The 14,363-nt window shown below is 57.0% G+C and overlaps 1 protein-coding gene across 3 annotated transcripts in view; it reads left to right on the top strand.

The window, feature by feature from the left end:
• Positions 1-14,363, top strand: part of LOC132329666 (C-type lectin domain family 2 member B-like) — a 245,048-nt gene that overhangs the window by 38,918 nt on the left and 191,767 nt on the right. The window lies entirely within an intron of this gene.

The following is a 14,363-nucleotide window of genomic DNA, read 5'->3' as shown; positions in this document are numbered from 1 at the left end:
CACAGGCCCTGGAACACATAGGCAGGCCCTTCCACCTAAGAAACAAAAGTCACCAGCCCAGGTTCTTGGTGTCATTTTGCAGGAGATACTTGGCACTGTCAATCCAGCCTGACTTGGCGCTGGTGCCAGCTTCACTTGGGGAGGCATCCTGCGCAATGCCGAATTTGAGGAGCCAGCCCTCCACTCTGAGCCACAGGCCCTGGAACACATAGGCAGGCCCTTCCACCTAAGAAACAAAAGTCACCAGCCCAGGTTCTTGGTGTCAGATTGCAGGAGGTACTTGGCACTGTCAATCCAGCCTGACTTGGCTCTGGTGCCAGCTTCACTCGGGGAGGCATCCTGCGCAATGCCGAATTTCAGGAGCCAGCCGGCCACTCTGAGCCACAGGCCCTGGAACACATAGGCAGGCCCTTCCACCTAAGAAACAAAAGTCACCAGCCCAGGTTCTTGGTGTCATTTTGCAGGAGATACTTGGCACTGTCAATCCAGCCTGACTTGGCGCTGGTGCCAGCTTCACTTGGGGAGGCATCCTGCGCAATGCCGAATTTGAGGAGCCAGCCCTCCACTCTGAGCCACAGGCCCTGGAACACATAGGCAGGCCCTTCCACCTAAGAAACAAAAGTCACCAGCCCAGGTTCTTGGTGTCAGATTCCAGGAGGTACTTGGCACTGTCAATCCAGCCTGACTTGGCTCTGGTGCCAGCTTCACTCGGGGAGGCATCCTGCGCAATGCCGAATTTCAGGAGCCAGCCGGCCACTCTGAGCCACAGGCCCTGGAACACATAGGCAGGCCCTTCCACCTAAGAAACAAAAGTCACCAGCCCAGGTTCTTGGTGTCAGATTGCAGGAGATACTGGGCACTGTCAATCCAGCCTGACCTGGCTCTGGTGCCAGCTTCACTCGGGGAGGAATCCTGCGCAATGCCGAATTTCAGGAGCCAGCCGGCCACTCTGAGCCACAGGCCCTGGAACACATAGGCAGGCCCTTCCACCTAAGAAACAAAAGTCACCAGCCCAGGTTCTTGGTGTCAGTTTGCAGGAGGTACTTGGCACTGTCAATCCAGCCTGACTTGGCTCTGGTGCCAGCTTCAGTCGGGGAGGCATCCTGCGCAATGCCGAATTTCAGGAGCCAGCCGGCAACTCTGAGCCACAGGCCCTGGAACACATAGGCAGGCCCTTCCACCTAAGAAACAAAAGAGAGACGCCCAGGTTCTTGGTGTCATTTTGCAGGAGATACTTAGCACTCTCAATCCAGCCTGACTTGGCACTGGTGCCAGCTTCACTTGGGGAGGCATCCTGCGCAATGCCGAATTTCAGGAGCCAGCCCTCCACTCTGAGCCACAGGCCCTGGAACACATAGGCAGGCCTTTCCACCTAAGAAACAAATGTCAGCAGCCCAGGTTCTTGGTGTCAGATTGCAGGAGGTACTTGGCACTGTCAATCCAGCCTGACTTGGCTCTGGTGCCAGCTTCACTCGGGGAGGCATCCTGCGCAATGCCGAATTTCAGGAGCCAGCCCTCCACTCTGAGCCACAGGCCCTGGAACACATAGGCAGGCCCTTCCACCTAAGAAACAAAAGAGAGACGCCCAGGTTCTTGGTGTGATTTTGCAGGAGGTACTTGGCACTGTCAATCCAGCCTGACTTGGCTCTGGTGCCAGCTTCACTTGGGGAGGCATCCTGCGCAATGCCGAATTTCAGGAGCCAGCTGGCCACTCCGAGCCAAAGGCCCGGGAACACATAGGCAGGCCCTTCCACCTAAGAAACCAAAGTCACCAGCCCAGGTTCTTGGTGTCAGATTGCAGGAGGTACTTGGCACTGTCAATCCAGCCTGACTTGCCACTGGTGCCAGCTTCACTTGGGGAGGCATCCTGCGCAATGCCGAATTTCAGGAGCCAGCCGGCCACTCTGAGCCACAGGCCCTGGAACACATAGGCAGGCCCTTCCACCTAAGAAACAAAAGTCACCAGCCCAGGTTCTTGGTGTCAGATTGCAGGCGGTACTTGGCACTGTCAATCCAGCCTGACTTGGCTCTGGAGCCAGCTTCACTCGGGGAAGAATCCTGCGCAATGCCGAATTTCAGGAGCCAGCCGGCCTCTCTGAGCCACAGGCCCTGGAACACATAGGCAGGCCCTTCAACCTAAGAAACAAAAGTCACCAGCCCAGGTTCTTGGTGTCAGATTGCAGGAGGTACTTGGCACTGTCAATCCAGCCTGACCTGGCACTGGCGCCAGCTTCACTCGGGGAGGCATCCTGCGCAATGCCGAATTTCAGGAGCCAGCCGGCCACTCTGAGCCACAGGCCCTGGAACACATAGGCAGGCCCTTCCACCTAAGAAACAAAAGTCACCAGCCCAGGTTCTTGGTGTCAGATTGCAGCAGGTACTTGGCACTGTCAATCCAGCCTGACTTGGCTCTGGTGCCAGCTTCAGTCGGGGAGGCATCCCGCGCAATGCCGAATTTCAGGAGCCAGCCGGCCACTCTGAGCCACAGGCCCTGGAACACATAGGCAGGCCCTTCCACCTAAGAAACAAAAGTCACCAGCCCAGGTTCTCGGTGTCAGATTGCAGGAGGTACTTGGCACTGTCAATCCAGCCTGACTTGGCACTGGTGCCAGCTTCAGTCGGGGAGGCATCCTGCGCAATGCCGAATTTCAGGAGCCAGCCGGCCACTCTGAGCCACAGGCCCTGGAACACATAGGCAGGCCCTTCCACCTAAGAAACAAAAGTCACCAGCCCAGGTTCTTGGTGTCAGATTGCAGGAGGTACTTGGCACTGTCAATCCAGCCTGACTTGGCTCTGGTGCCAGCTTCAGTCGGGGAGGCATCCTGCGCAATGCCGAATTTCAGGAGCCAGCCGGCCACTCTGAGCCACAGGCCCTGGAACACATAGGCAGGCCCTTCCACCTAAGAAACAAAAGTCACCAGCCCAGGTTCTTGGTGTCAGTTTGCAGGAGGTACTTGGCACTGTCAATCCAGCCTGACTTGGCTCTGGTGCCAGCTTCAGTCGGGGAGGCATCCTGCGCAATGCCGAATTTCAGGAGCCAGACGGCAACTCTGAGCCACAGGCCCTGGAACACATAGGCAGGCCCTTCCACCTAAGAAACAAAAGTCACCAGCCCAGGTTCTTGGTGTCATTTTGCAGGAGATACTTGGCACTGTCAATCCAGCCTGACTTGGCACTGGTGCCAGCTTCACTTGGGGAGGCATCCTGCGCAATGCCGAATTTCAGGAGCCAGCCGGCCACTCTGAGCCACAGGCCCTGGAACACGTAGGCAGGCCCTTCCACCTAAGAAACAAATGTCAGCAGCCCAGGTTCTTGGTGTCAGTTTGCAGGAGGTACTTGGCACTGTCAATCCAGCCTGACTTGGCTCTGGTGCCAGCTTCAGTCGGGGAGGCATCCTGCGCAATGCCGAATTTCTGGAGCCAGCCCTCCACTCTGAGCCACAGGCCCTGGAACACATAGGCAGGCCCTTCCACCTAAGAAACAAAAGTCACCAGCCCAGGTTCTTGGTGTCAGATTGCAGGAGGTACTTGGCACTGTCAATCCAGCCTGACCTGGCACTGGCGCCAGCTTCACTCAGGGAGGCAGCCTGCGCAATGCCGAATTTCAGGAGCCAGCCGGCCACTCTGAGCCACAGGCCCTGGAACACATAGGCAGGCCCTTCCACCTAAGAAACAAAAGTCACCAGCCCAGGTTCTTGGTGTCAGATTGCAGGAGGTACTTGGCACTGTCAATCCAGCCTGACTTGGCTCTGGTGCCAGCTTCAGTCGGGGAGGCATCCTGCGCCATGCCGAATTTCTGGAGCCAGCCCTCCACTCTGAGCCACAGGCCCTGGAACACATAGGCAGGCCCTTCCACCTAAGAAACAAAAGAGAGACACCCAGGTTCTTGGTGTCAGATTGCAGCAGGTACTTGGCACTGTCAATCCAGCCTGACTTGGCTCCGGTGCCAGCTTCACTCGGGGAGGCATCCTGCGCAATGCCGAATTTCAGGAGCCAGCCGGCCACTCTGAGCCACAGGCCCTGGAACACATAGGCAGGCCCTTCCACCTAAGAAACCAAAGTCACCAGCCCAGGTTCTTGGTGTCACTTTGAAGGAGGTACTTGGCACTGTCAATCCAGCCTGACTTGCCACTGGTGCCAGCTTCAGTCGGGGAGGCATCCTGCGCAATGCCGAATTTCAGGAGCCAGCCGGCCACTCTGAGCCACAGGCCCTGGAACACATAGGCAGGCCCTTCCACCTAAGAAACAAAAGAGAGCCACCCAGGTTCTTGGTGTCATTTTGCAGGAGGTACTTGGCACTGTCAATCCAGCCTGACTTGGCTCTGGAGCCAACTTCACTCGGGGAAGAATCCTGCGCAATGCCGAATTTCAGGAGCCAGCCGGCCACTCTGAGCCACAGGCCCTGGAACACATAGGCAGGCCCTTCCACCTAAGAAACAAAAGTCACCAGCCCAGGTTCTTGGTGTGATTTTGCAGGAGGTACTTGGCACTGTCAATCCAGCCTGACTTGGCTCTGGTGCCAGCTTCACTTGGGGAGGCATCCTGCGCAATGCCGAATTTCAGGAGCCAGCTGGCCACTCCGAGCCAAAGGCCCGGGAACACATAGGCAGGCCCTTCCACCTAAGAAACCAAAGTCACCAGCCCAGGTTCTTGGTGTCAGATTGCAGGAGGTACTTGGCACTGTCAATCCAGCCTGACTTGCCACTGGTGCCAGCTTCACTTGGGGAGGCATCCTGCGCAATGCCGAATTTCAGGAGCCAGCCGGCCACTCTGAGCCACAGGCCCTGGAACACATAGGCAGGCCCTTCCACCTAAGAAACAAAAGTCACCAGCCCAGGTTCTTGGTGTCAGATTGCAGGCGGTACTTGGCACTGTCAATCCAGCCTGACTTGGCTCTGGAGCCAGCTTCACTCGGGGAAGAATCCTGCGCAATGCCGAATTTCAGGAGCCAGCCGGCCTCTCTGAGCCACAGGCCCTGGAACACATAGGCAGGCCCTTCAACCTAAGAAACAAAAGTCACCAGCCCAGGTTCTTGGTGTCAGATTGCAGGAGGTACTTGGCACTGTCAATCCAGCCTGACCTGGCACTGGCGCCAGCTTCACTCGGGGAGGCAGCCTGCGCAATGCCGAATTTCAGGAGCCAGCCGGCCACTCTGAGCCACAGGCCCTGGAACACATAGGCAGGCCCTTCCACCTAAGAAACAAAAGTCACCAGCCCAGGTTCTTGGTGTCAGATTGCAGCAGGTACTTGGCACTGTCAATCCAGCCTGACTTGGCTCTGGTGCCAGCTTCAGTCGGGGAGGCATCCCGCGCAATGCCGAATTTCAGGAGCCAGCCGGCCACTCTGAGCCACAGGCCCTGGAACACATAGGCAGGCCCTTCCACCTAAGAAACAAAAGTCACCAGCCCAGGTTCTCGGTGTCAGATTGCAGGAGGTACTTGGCACTGTCAATCCAGCCTGACTTGGCACTGGTGCCAGCTTCAGTCGGGGAGGCATCCTGCGCAATGCCGAATTTCAGGAGCCAGCCGGCCACTCTGAGCCACAGGCCCTGGAACACATAGGCAGGCCCTTCCACCTAAGAAACAAAAGTCACCAGCCCAGGTTCTTGGTGTCAGATTGCAGGAGGTACTTGGCACTGTCAATCCAGCCTGACTTGGCTCTGGTGCCAGCTTCACTCGGGGAGGCATCCTGCGCAATGCCGAATTTCAGGAGCCAGCCGGCCACTCCGAGCCACAGGCCCTGGAACACATAGGCAGGCCCTTCCACCTAAGAAACAAAAGTCACCAGCCCAGGTTCTTGGTGTCAGTTTGCAGGAGGTACTTGGCACTGTCAATCCAGCCTGACTTGGCTCTGGTGCCAGCTTCAGTCGGGGAGGCATCCTGCGCAATGCCGAATTTCAGGAGCCAGACGGCAACTCTGAGCCACAGGCCCTGGAACACATAGGCAGGCCCTTCCACCTAAGAAACAAAAGTCACCAGCCCAGGTTCTTGGTGTCAGATTGCAGGAGGTACTTGGCACTGTCAATCCAGCCTGACTTGGCTCTGGTGCCAGCTTCAGTCGGGGAGGCATCCTGCGCCATGCCGAATTTCTGGAGCCAGCCCTCCACTCTGAGCCACAGGCCCTGGAACACATAGGCAGGCCCTTCCACCTAAGAAACAAAAGAGAGACACCCAGGTTCTTGGTGTCACTTTTCAGCAAGTACTTGGCACTGTCAATCCAGCCTGACTTGGCTCCGGTGCCAGCTTCACTCGGGGAGGCATCCTGCGCAATGCCGAATTTCAGGAGCCAGCCGGCCACTCTGAGCCACAGGCCCTGGAACACATAGGCAGGCCCTTCCACCTAAGAAACCAAAGTCACCAGCCCAGGTTCTTGGTGTCACTTTGAAGGAGGTACTTGGCACTGTCAATCCAGCCTGACTTGCCACTGGTGCCAGCTTCAGTCGGGGAGGCATCCTGCGCAATGCCGAATTTCAGGAGCCAGCCGGCCACTCTGAGCCACAGGCCCTGGAACACATAGGCAGGCCCTTCCACCTAAGAAACAAAAGAGAGCCACCCAGGTTCTTGGTGTCATTTTGCAGGAGGTACTTGGCACTGTCAATCCAGCCTGACTTGGCTCTGGAGCCAACTTCACTCGGGGAAGAATCCTGCGCAATGCCGAATTTCAGGAGCCAGCCGGCCACTCTGAGCCACAGGCCCTGGAACACATAGGCAGGCCCTTCCACCTAAGAAACAAAAGTCACCAGCCCAGGTTCTTGGTGTGATTTTGCAGGAGGTACTTGGCACTGTCAATCCAGCCTGACTTGGCTCTGGTGCCAGCTTCACTTGGGGAGGCATCCTGCGCAATGCCGAATTTCAGGAGCCAGCCGGCCACTCTGAGCCACAGGCCCTGGAACACATAGGCAGGCCCTTCCACCTAAGAAACAAAAGTCACCAGCCCAGGTTCTTGGTGTCAGATTGCAGGCGGTACTTGGCACTGTCAATCCAGCCTGACTTGGCTCTGGAGCCAGCTTCACTCGGGGAAGAATCCTGCGCAATGCCGAATTTCAGGAGCCAGCCGGCCTCTCTGAGCCACAGGCCCTGGAACACATAGGCAGGCCCTTCAACCTAAGAAACAAAAGTCACCAGCCCAGGTTCTTGGTGTCAGATTGCAGGAGGTACTTGGCACTGTCAATCCAGCCTGACCTGGCACTGGCGCCAGCTTCACTCGGGGAGGCAGCCTGCGCAATGCCGAATTTCAGGAGCCAGCCGGCCACTCTGAGCCACAGGCCCTGGAACACATAGGCAGGCCCTTCCACCTAAGAAACAAAAGTCACCAGCCCAGGTTCTTGGTGTCAGATTGCAGCAGGTACTTGGCACTGTCAATCCAGCCTGACTTGGCTCTGGTGCCAGCTTCAGTCGGGGAGGCATCCCGCGCAATGCCGAATTTCAGGAGCCAGCCCTCCACTCTGAGCCACAGGCCCTGGAACATATAGGCAGGCCCTTCCACCTAAGAAACAAAAGTCACCAGCCCAGGTTCTCGGTGTCAGATTGCAGGAGGTACTTGGCACTGTCAATCCAGCCTGACTTGGCACTGGTGCCAGCTTCAGTCGGGGAGGCATCCTGCGCAATGCCGAATTTCAGGAGCCAGCCGGCCACTCTGAGCCACAGGCCCTGGAACACATAGGCAGGCCCTTCCACCTAAGAAACAAAAGTCACCAGCCCAGGTTCTTGGTGTCAGATTGCAGGAGGTACTTGGCACTGTCAATCCAGCCTGACTTGGCTCTGGTGCCAGCTTCACTCGGGGAGGCATCCTGCGCAATGCCGAATTTCAGGAGCCAGCCGGCCACTCTGAGCCACAGGCCCTGGAACACATAGGCAGGCCCTTCCACCTAAGAAACAAAAGTCACCAGCCCAGGTTCTTGGTGTCAGTTTGCAGGAGGTACTTGGCACTGTCAATCCAGCCTGACTTGGCTCTGGTGCCAGCTTCAGTCGGGGAGGCATCCTGCGCAATGCCGAATTTCAGGAGCCAGACGGCAACTCTGAGCCACAGGCCCTGGAACACATAGGCAGGCCCTTCCACCTAAGAAACAAAAGTCACCAGCCCAGGTTCTTGGTGTCATTTTGCAGGAGATACTTGGCACTGTCAATCCAGCCTGACTTGGCACTGGTGCCAGCTTCACTTGGGGAGGCATCCTGCGCAATGCCGAATTTCAGGAGCCAGCCGGCCACTCTGAGCCACAGGCCCTGGAACACGTAGGCAGGCCCTTCCACCTAAGAAACAAATGTCAGCAGCCCAGGTTCTTGGTGTCAGTTTGCAGGAGGTACTTGGCACTGTCAATCCAGCCTGACTTGGCTCTGGTGCCAGCTTCAGTCGGGGAGGCATCCTGCGCAATGCCGAATTTCTGGAGCCAGCCCTCCACTCTGAGCCACAGGCCCTGGAACACATAGGCAGGCCCTTCCACCTAAGAAACAAAAGTCACCAGCCCAGGTTCTTGGTGTCAGATTGCAGGAGGTACTTGGCACTGTCAATCCAGCCTGACCTGGCACTGGCGCCAGCTTCACTCAGGGAGGCAGCCTGCGCAATGCCGAATTTCAGGAGCCAGCCGGCCACTCTGAGCCACAGGCCCTGGAACACATAGGCAGGCCCTTCCACCTAAGAAACAAAAGTCACCAGCCCAGGTTCTTGGTGTCAGATTGCAGGAGGTACTTGGCACTGTCAATCCAGCCTGACTTGGCTCTGGTGCCAGCTTCAGTCGGGGAGGCATCCTGCGCCATGCCGAATTTCTGGAGCCAGCCCTCCACTCTGAGCCACAGGCCCTGGAACACATAGGCAGGCCCTTCCACCTAAGAAACAAAAGAGAGACACCCAGGTTCTTGGTGTCACTTTTCAGCAAGTACTTGGCACTGTCAATCCAGCCTGACTTGGCTCCGGTGCCAGCTTCACTCGGGGAGGCATCCTGCGCAATGCCGAATTTCAGGAGCCAGCCGGCCACTCTGAGCCACAGGCCCTGGAACACATAGGCAGGCCCTTCCACCTAAGAAACCAAAGTCACCAGCCCAGGTTCTTGGTGTCACTTTGAAGGAGGTACTTGGCACTGTCAATCCAGCCTGACTTGCCACTGGTGCCAGCTTCAGTCGGGGAGGCATCCTGCGCAATGCCGAATTTCAGGAGGCAGCCGGCCACTCTGAGCCACAGGCCCTGGAACACATAGGCAGGCCCTTCCACCTAAGAAACAAAAGAGAGCCACCCAGGTTCTTGGTGTCATTTTGCAGGAGGTACTTGGCACTGTCAATCCAGCCTGACTTGGCTCTGGAGCCAACTTCACTCGGGGAAGAATCCTGCGCAATGCCGAATTTCAGGAGCCAGCCGGCCACTCTGAGCCACAGGCCCTGGAACACATAGGCAGGCCCTTCCACCTAAGAAACAAAAGTCACCAGCCCAGGTTCTTGGTGTCAGTTTGCAGCAGGTACTTGGCACTGTCAATCCAGCCTGACTTGGCTCTGGTGCCAGCTTCAGTCGGGGAGGAATCCTGCGCAATGCCGAATTTCTGGAGCCAGCCCTCCACTCTGAGCCACAGGCCCTGGAACACATAGGCAGGCCCTTCCACCTAAGAAACAAAAGAGAGACGCCCAGGTTCTTGGTGTCAGATTGCAGGAGGTACTTGGCACTGTCAATCCAGCCTGACTTGCCACTGGTGCCAGCTTCACTTGGGGAGGCATCCTGCGCAATGCCGAATTTCAGGAGCCAGCCTTCCACTCTGAGCCATACGAACTGGAACACATAGGCAGGCCCTTCCACCTAAGAAACCAAAGTCACCAGCCCAGGTTCTTGGTGTCATTTTGCAGGAGGTACTTGGCACTGTCAATCCAGCCTGTCTTGGCTCTGGTGCCAGCTTCACTCGGGGAGGCATCCTGCGCAATGCCGAATTTCAGGAGCCAGCCGGATACTCTGAGCCACAGGCCCTGGAACACATAGGCAGGCCCTTCCACCTAAGAAACAAAAGTCACCAGCCCAGGTTCTTGGTGTCAGTTTGCAGGAGGTACTTGGCACTGTCAATACAGCCTGACTTGGCTCTGGTGCCAGCTTCACTTGGGGAGGAATCCTGCGCAATGCCGAATTTCAGGAGCCAGCCGGCCACTCTGAGCCACAGGCCCTGGAACACATAGGCAGGCCCTTCCACCTAAGAAACAAACGTCAGCAGCCCAGGTCCTTGGAGTCAGATTGCAGGAGGTACTTGGCACTGTCAATCCAGCCTGACTTGGCTCTGGTGCCAGCTTCAGTCGGGGAGGCATCCTGCGCAATGCCGAATTTCTGGAGCCAGCCCTCCACTCTGAGCCACTGGCCCTGGAACACATAGGCAGGCCCTTCCACCTAAGAAACAAAAGAGAGACGCCCAGGTTCTTGGTGTCATTTTGCAGGAGGTACTTGGCACTGTCAATCCAGCCTGACTTGGCTCTGGTGCCAGCTTCAGTCGGGGAGGCATCCTGCGCAATGCCGAATTTCAGGAGCCAGCCGGCCATTCTGAGCCACAGGCCCTGGAACACATAGGCAGGCCCTTCCACCTAAGAAACAAAAGTCACCAGCCCAGGTTCTTGGTGTCAGATTGCAGGAGGTACTTGGCACTGTCAATCCAGCCTGACTTGGCTCTGGTGCCAGCTTCAGTCGGGGAGGCATCCTGCGCAATGCCGAATTTCAGGAGCCAGCCGGCCACTCTGAGCCACAGGCCCTGAAACACATAGGCAGGCCCTTCCACCTAAGAAACAAAAGTCACCAGCCCAGGTTCTTGGTGTCATTTTGCAGGAGATACTTGGCACTGTCAATCCAGCCTGACTTGGCTCTGGTGCCAGCTTCAGTCGGGGAGGCATCCTGCGCAATGCCGAATTTCAGGAGCCAGCCCTCCACTCTGAGCCACAGGCCCTGGAACACATAGGCAGGCCCTTCCACCCAAGAAACAAAAGAGAGACGCCCAGGTTCTTGGTGTCACTTTGCAGCAAGTACTTGGCACTGTCAATCCAGCCTGACTTGCCACTGGTGCCAGCTTCACTCGGGGAAGAATCCTGCACAATGCCGAATTTCAGGAGCCAGCCGGCCACTCTGAGCCACAGGCCCTGAAACACATAGGCAGGCCCTTCCACCTAAGAAACAAAAGTCACCAGCCCAGGTTCTTGGGGTCAGATTGCAGGAGGTACTTGGCACTGTCAATCCAGCCTGACTTGGCTCTGGTGCCATCTTAACTCGGGGAGGCATCCTGCGCAATGCCGAATTTCAGGAGCCAGCCGGCCACTCTGAGCCACCGGCCCTGGAACACACAGGCAGGCCCTTCCACCTAAGAAACAAAAGAGAGACGCCCAGGTTCTTGGTGTCACTTTGCAGCAAGTACTTGGCACTGTCAATCCAGCCTGACTTGGCTCTGGTGCCAGCTTCACTTGGGGAAGAATCCTGCGCAATGCCGAATTTCAGGAGCCAGCCGGCCACTCTGGTTTCTTAGGTGGAAGGGCCTGCCTATGTGTTCCAGGTCCTATGGCTCAAAGTCACCAGCCCAGGTTCTTGGTGTCATTTTGCAGGAGGTACTTGGCACTGTCAATCCAGCCTGTCTTGGCTCTGGTGCCAGCTTCACTCGGGGAGGCATCCTGCGCAATGCCGAATTTCAGGAGCCAGCCGGATACTCTGAGCCACAGGCCCTGGAACACATAGGCAGGCCCTTCCACCTAAGAAACAAAAGTCACCAGCCCAGGTTCTTGGTGTCAGTTTGCAGGAGGTACTTGGCACTGTCAATACAGCCTGACTTGGCTCTGGTGCCAGCTTCACTTGGGGAGGAATCCTGCGCAATGCCGAATTTCAGGAGCCAGCCGGCCACTCTGAGCCACAGGCCCTGGAACACATAGGCAGGCCCTTCCACCTAAGAAACAAACGTCAGCAGCCCAGGTCCTTGGAGTCAGATTGCAGGAGGTACTTGGCACTGTCAATCCAGCCTGACTTGGCTCTGGTGCCAGCTTCAGTCGGGGAGGCATCCTGCGCAATGCCGAATTTCTGGAGCCAGCCCTCCACTCTGAGCCACAGGCCCTGGAACACATAGGCAGGCCCTTCCACCTAAGAAACAAAAGAGAGACGCCCAGGTTCTTGGTGTCATTTTGCAGGAGGTACTTGGCACTGTCAATCCAGCCTGACTTGGCTCTGGTGCCAGCTTCAGTCGGGGAGGCATCCTGCGCAATGCCGAATTTCTGGAGCCAGCCCTCCACTCTGAGCCATAGGCCCTGGAACACATAGGCAGGCCCTTCCACCTAAGAAACAAAAGAGAGACGCCCAGGTTCTTGGTGTCATTTTGCAGGAGGTACTTGGCACTGTCAATCCAGCCTGACTTGGCTCTGGTGCCAGCTTCACTTGGGGAGGCATCCTGCGCAATGCCGAATTTCAGGAGCCAGCCGGCCACTCTGAGCCACAGGCCCTGGAACACATAGGCAGGCCCTTCCACCTAAGAAACCAAAGTCACCAGCCCAGGTTCTTGGTGTCAGATTGCAGGAGGTACTTGGCACTGTCAATCCAGCCTGACTTGCCACTGGTGCCAGCTTCACTTGGGGAGGCATCCTGCGCAATGCCGAATTTCAGGAGCCAGCCGGCCACTCTGAGCCACAGGCCCTGGAACACATAGGCAGGCCCTTCCACCTAAGAAACAAAAGTCACCCGCTCAGGTTCTTGGTGTCAGATTGCAGGAGGTACTTGGCACTGTCAATCCAGCCTGACTTGCCACTGGTGCCAGCTTCACTTGGGGAGGCATCCTGCGCAATGCCGAATTTCAGGAGCCAGCCGGCCACTCTGAGCCACAGGCCCTGGAACACATAGGCAGGCCCTTCCACCTAAGAAACAAAAGTCACCAGCCCAGGTTCTTGGTGTCAGATTGCAGGAGGTACTTGGCACTGTCAATCCAGCCTGACTTGGCTCTGGAGCCAGCTTCACTCGAGGAAGAATCCTGCGCAATGCCGAATTTCAGGAGCCAGCCCTCCACTCTGAGCCATTGGCCCTGGAACACATAGGCAGGCCCTTCCACCTAAGAAACAAAAGTCACCAGCCCAGGTTCTTGGTGTCAGATTGCAGGAGGTACTTGGCACTGTCAATCCAGCCTGACCTGGCTCTGGTGCCAGCTTCAGTCGGGGAGGCATCCTGCGCAATGCCGAATTTCAGGAGGCAGCCGGCCACTCTGAGCCACAGGCCCTGGAACACATAGGCAGGCCCTTCCACCTAAGAAACAAAAGTCACCAGCCCAGGTTCTTGGTGTCATTTTGCAGCAGGTACTTGGCACTGTCAATCCAGCCTGACTTGGCACTGGTGCCAGCTTCAGTCGGGGAGGCATCCTGCGCAATGCCGAATTTCAGGAGCCAGACGGCCACACTTTGCCACAGGCCCTGGAACATATAGGCAGGCCCTTCCACCTAAGAAACAAAAGTCACCAGCCCAGGTTCTTGGTGTCAGTTTGCAGCAGGTACTTGGCACTGTCAATCCAGCCTGACTTGGCTCTGGTGCCAGCTTCAGTCGGGGAGGCATCCTGCGCAATGCCGAATTTACTGAGCCAGCTCTCCACTCTGAGCCACAGGCCCTGGAACACATAGGCAGGCCCTTCCACCTAAGAAACAAAAGTCACCAGCCCAGGTTCTTGGTGTCAGTTTGCAGCAGGTACTTGGCACTGTCAATCCAGCCTGACTTGGCTCTGGTGCCAGCTTCAGTCGGGGAGGCATCCTGCGCAATGCCGAATTTCAGGAGCCAGCCGGCCACTCTGAGCCACAGGCCCTGGAACACATAGGCAGGCCCTTCCACCTAAGAAACAAAAGCCACCAGCCCAGGTTCTTGGTGTCAGATTGCAGGCGGTACTTGGCACTGTCAGTCCAGCCTGACTTGGCTCTGGTGCCAGCTTCACTTGGGGAGGCATCCTGCGCAATGCCGAATTTCAGGAGCCAGCCGGCCACTCTGAGCCACAGGCCCTGGAACACATAGGCAGGCCCTTCCACCTAAGAAACAAAAGTCACCAGCCCAGGTTCTTGGTGTCAGATTGCAGGAGGTACTTGGCACTGTCAATCCAGCCTGACTTGGCTCTGGTGCCAGCTTCACTCGGGGAGGCATCCTGCGCAATGCCGAATTTCAGGAGCCAGCCCTCCACTCTGAGCCACAGGCCCTGGAACACATAGGCAGGCCCTTCCACCTAAGAAACAAAAGTCACCAGCCCAGGTTCTTGGTGTCAGATTGCAGGAGGTACTTGGCACTGTCAATCCAGCCTGACTTGGCTCTGGTGCCAGCTTCACTTGGGGAGGCATCCTGCGCAATGCCGAATTTCAGGAGCCAGCCGGCAACTCTGAGCCACAGGCCCTGGAACACATAGGCAGGCCCTTCCACCTA

Source organism: Haemorhous mexicanus, chromosome 7 (genome assembly GCF_027477595.1).
Source record: "Haemorhous mexicanus isolate bHaeMex1 chromosome 7, bHaeMex1.pri, whole genome shotgun sequence".
Lineage (NCBI taxonomy): Eukaryota > Metazoa > Chordata > Aves > Passeriformes > Fringillidae > Haemorhous > Haemorhous mexicanus.
This window is presented reverse-complemented; position numbering and strand designations above follow the sequence as displayed.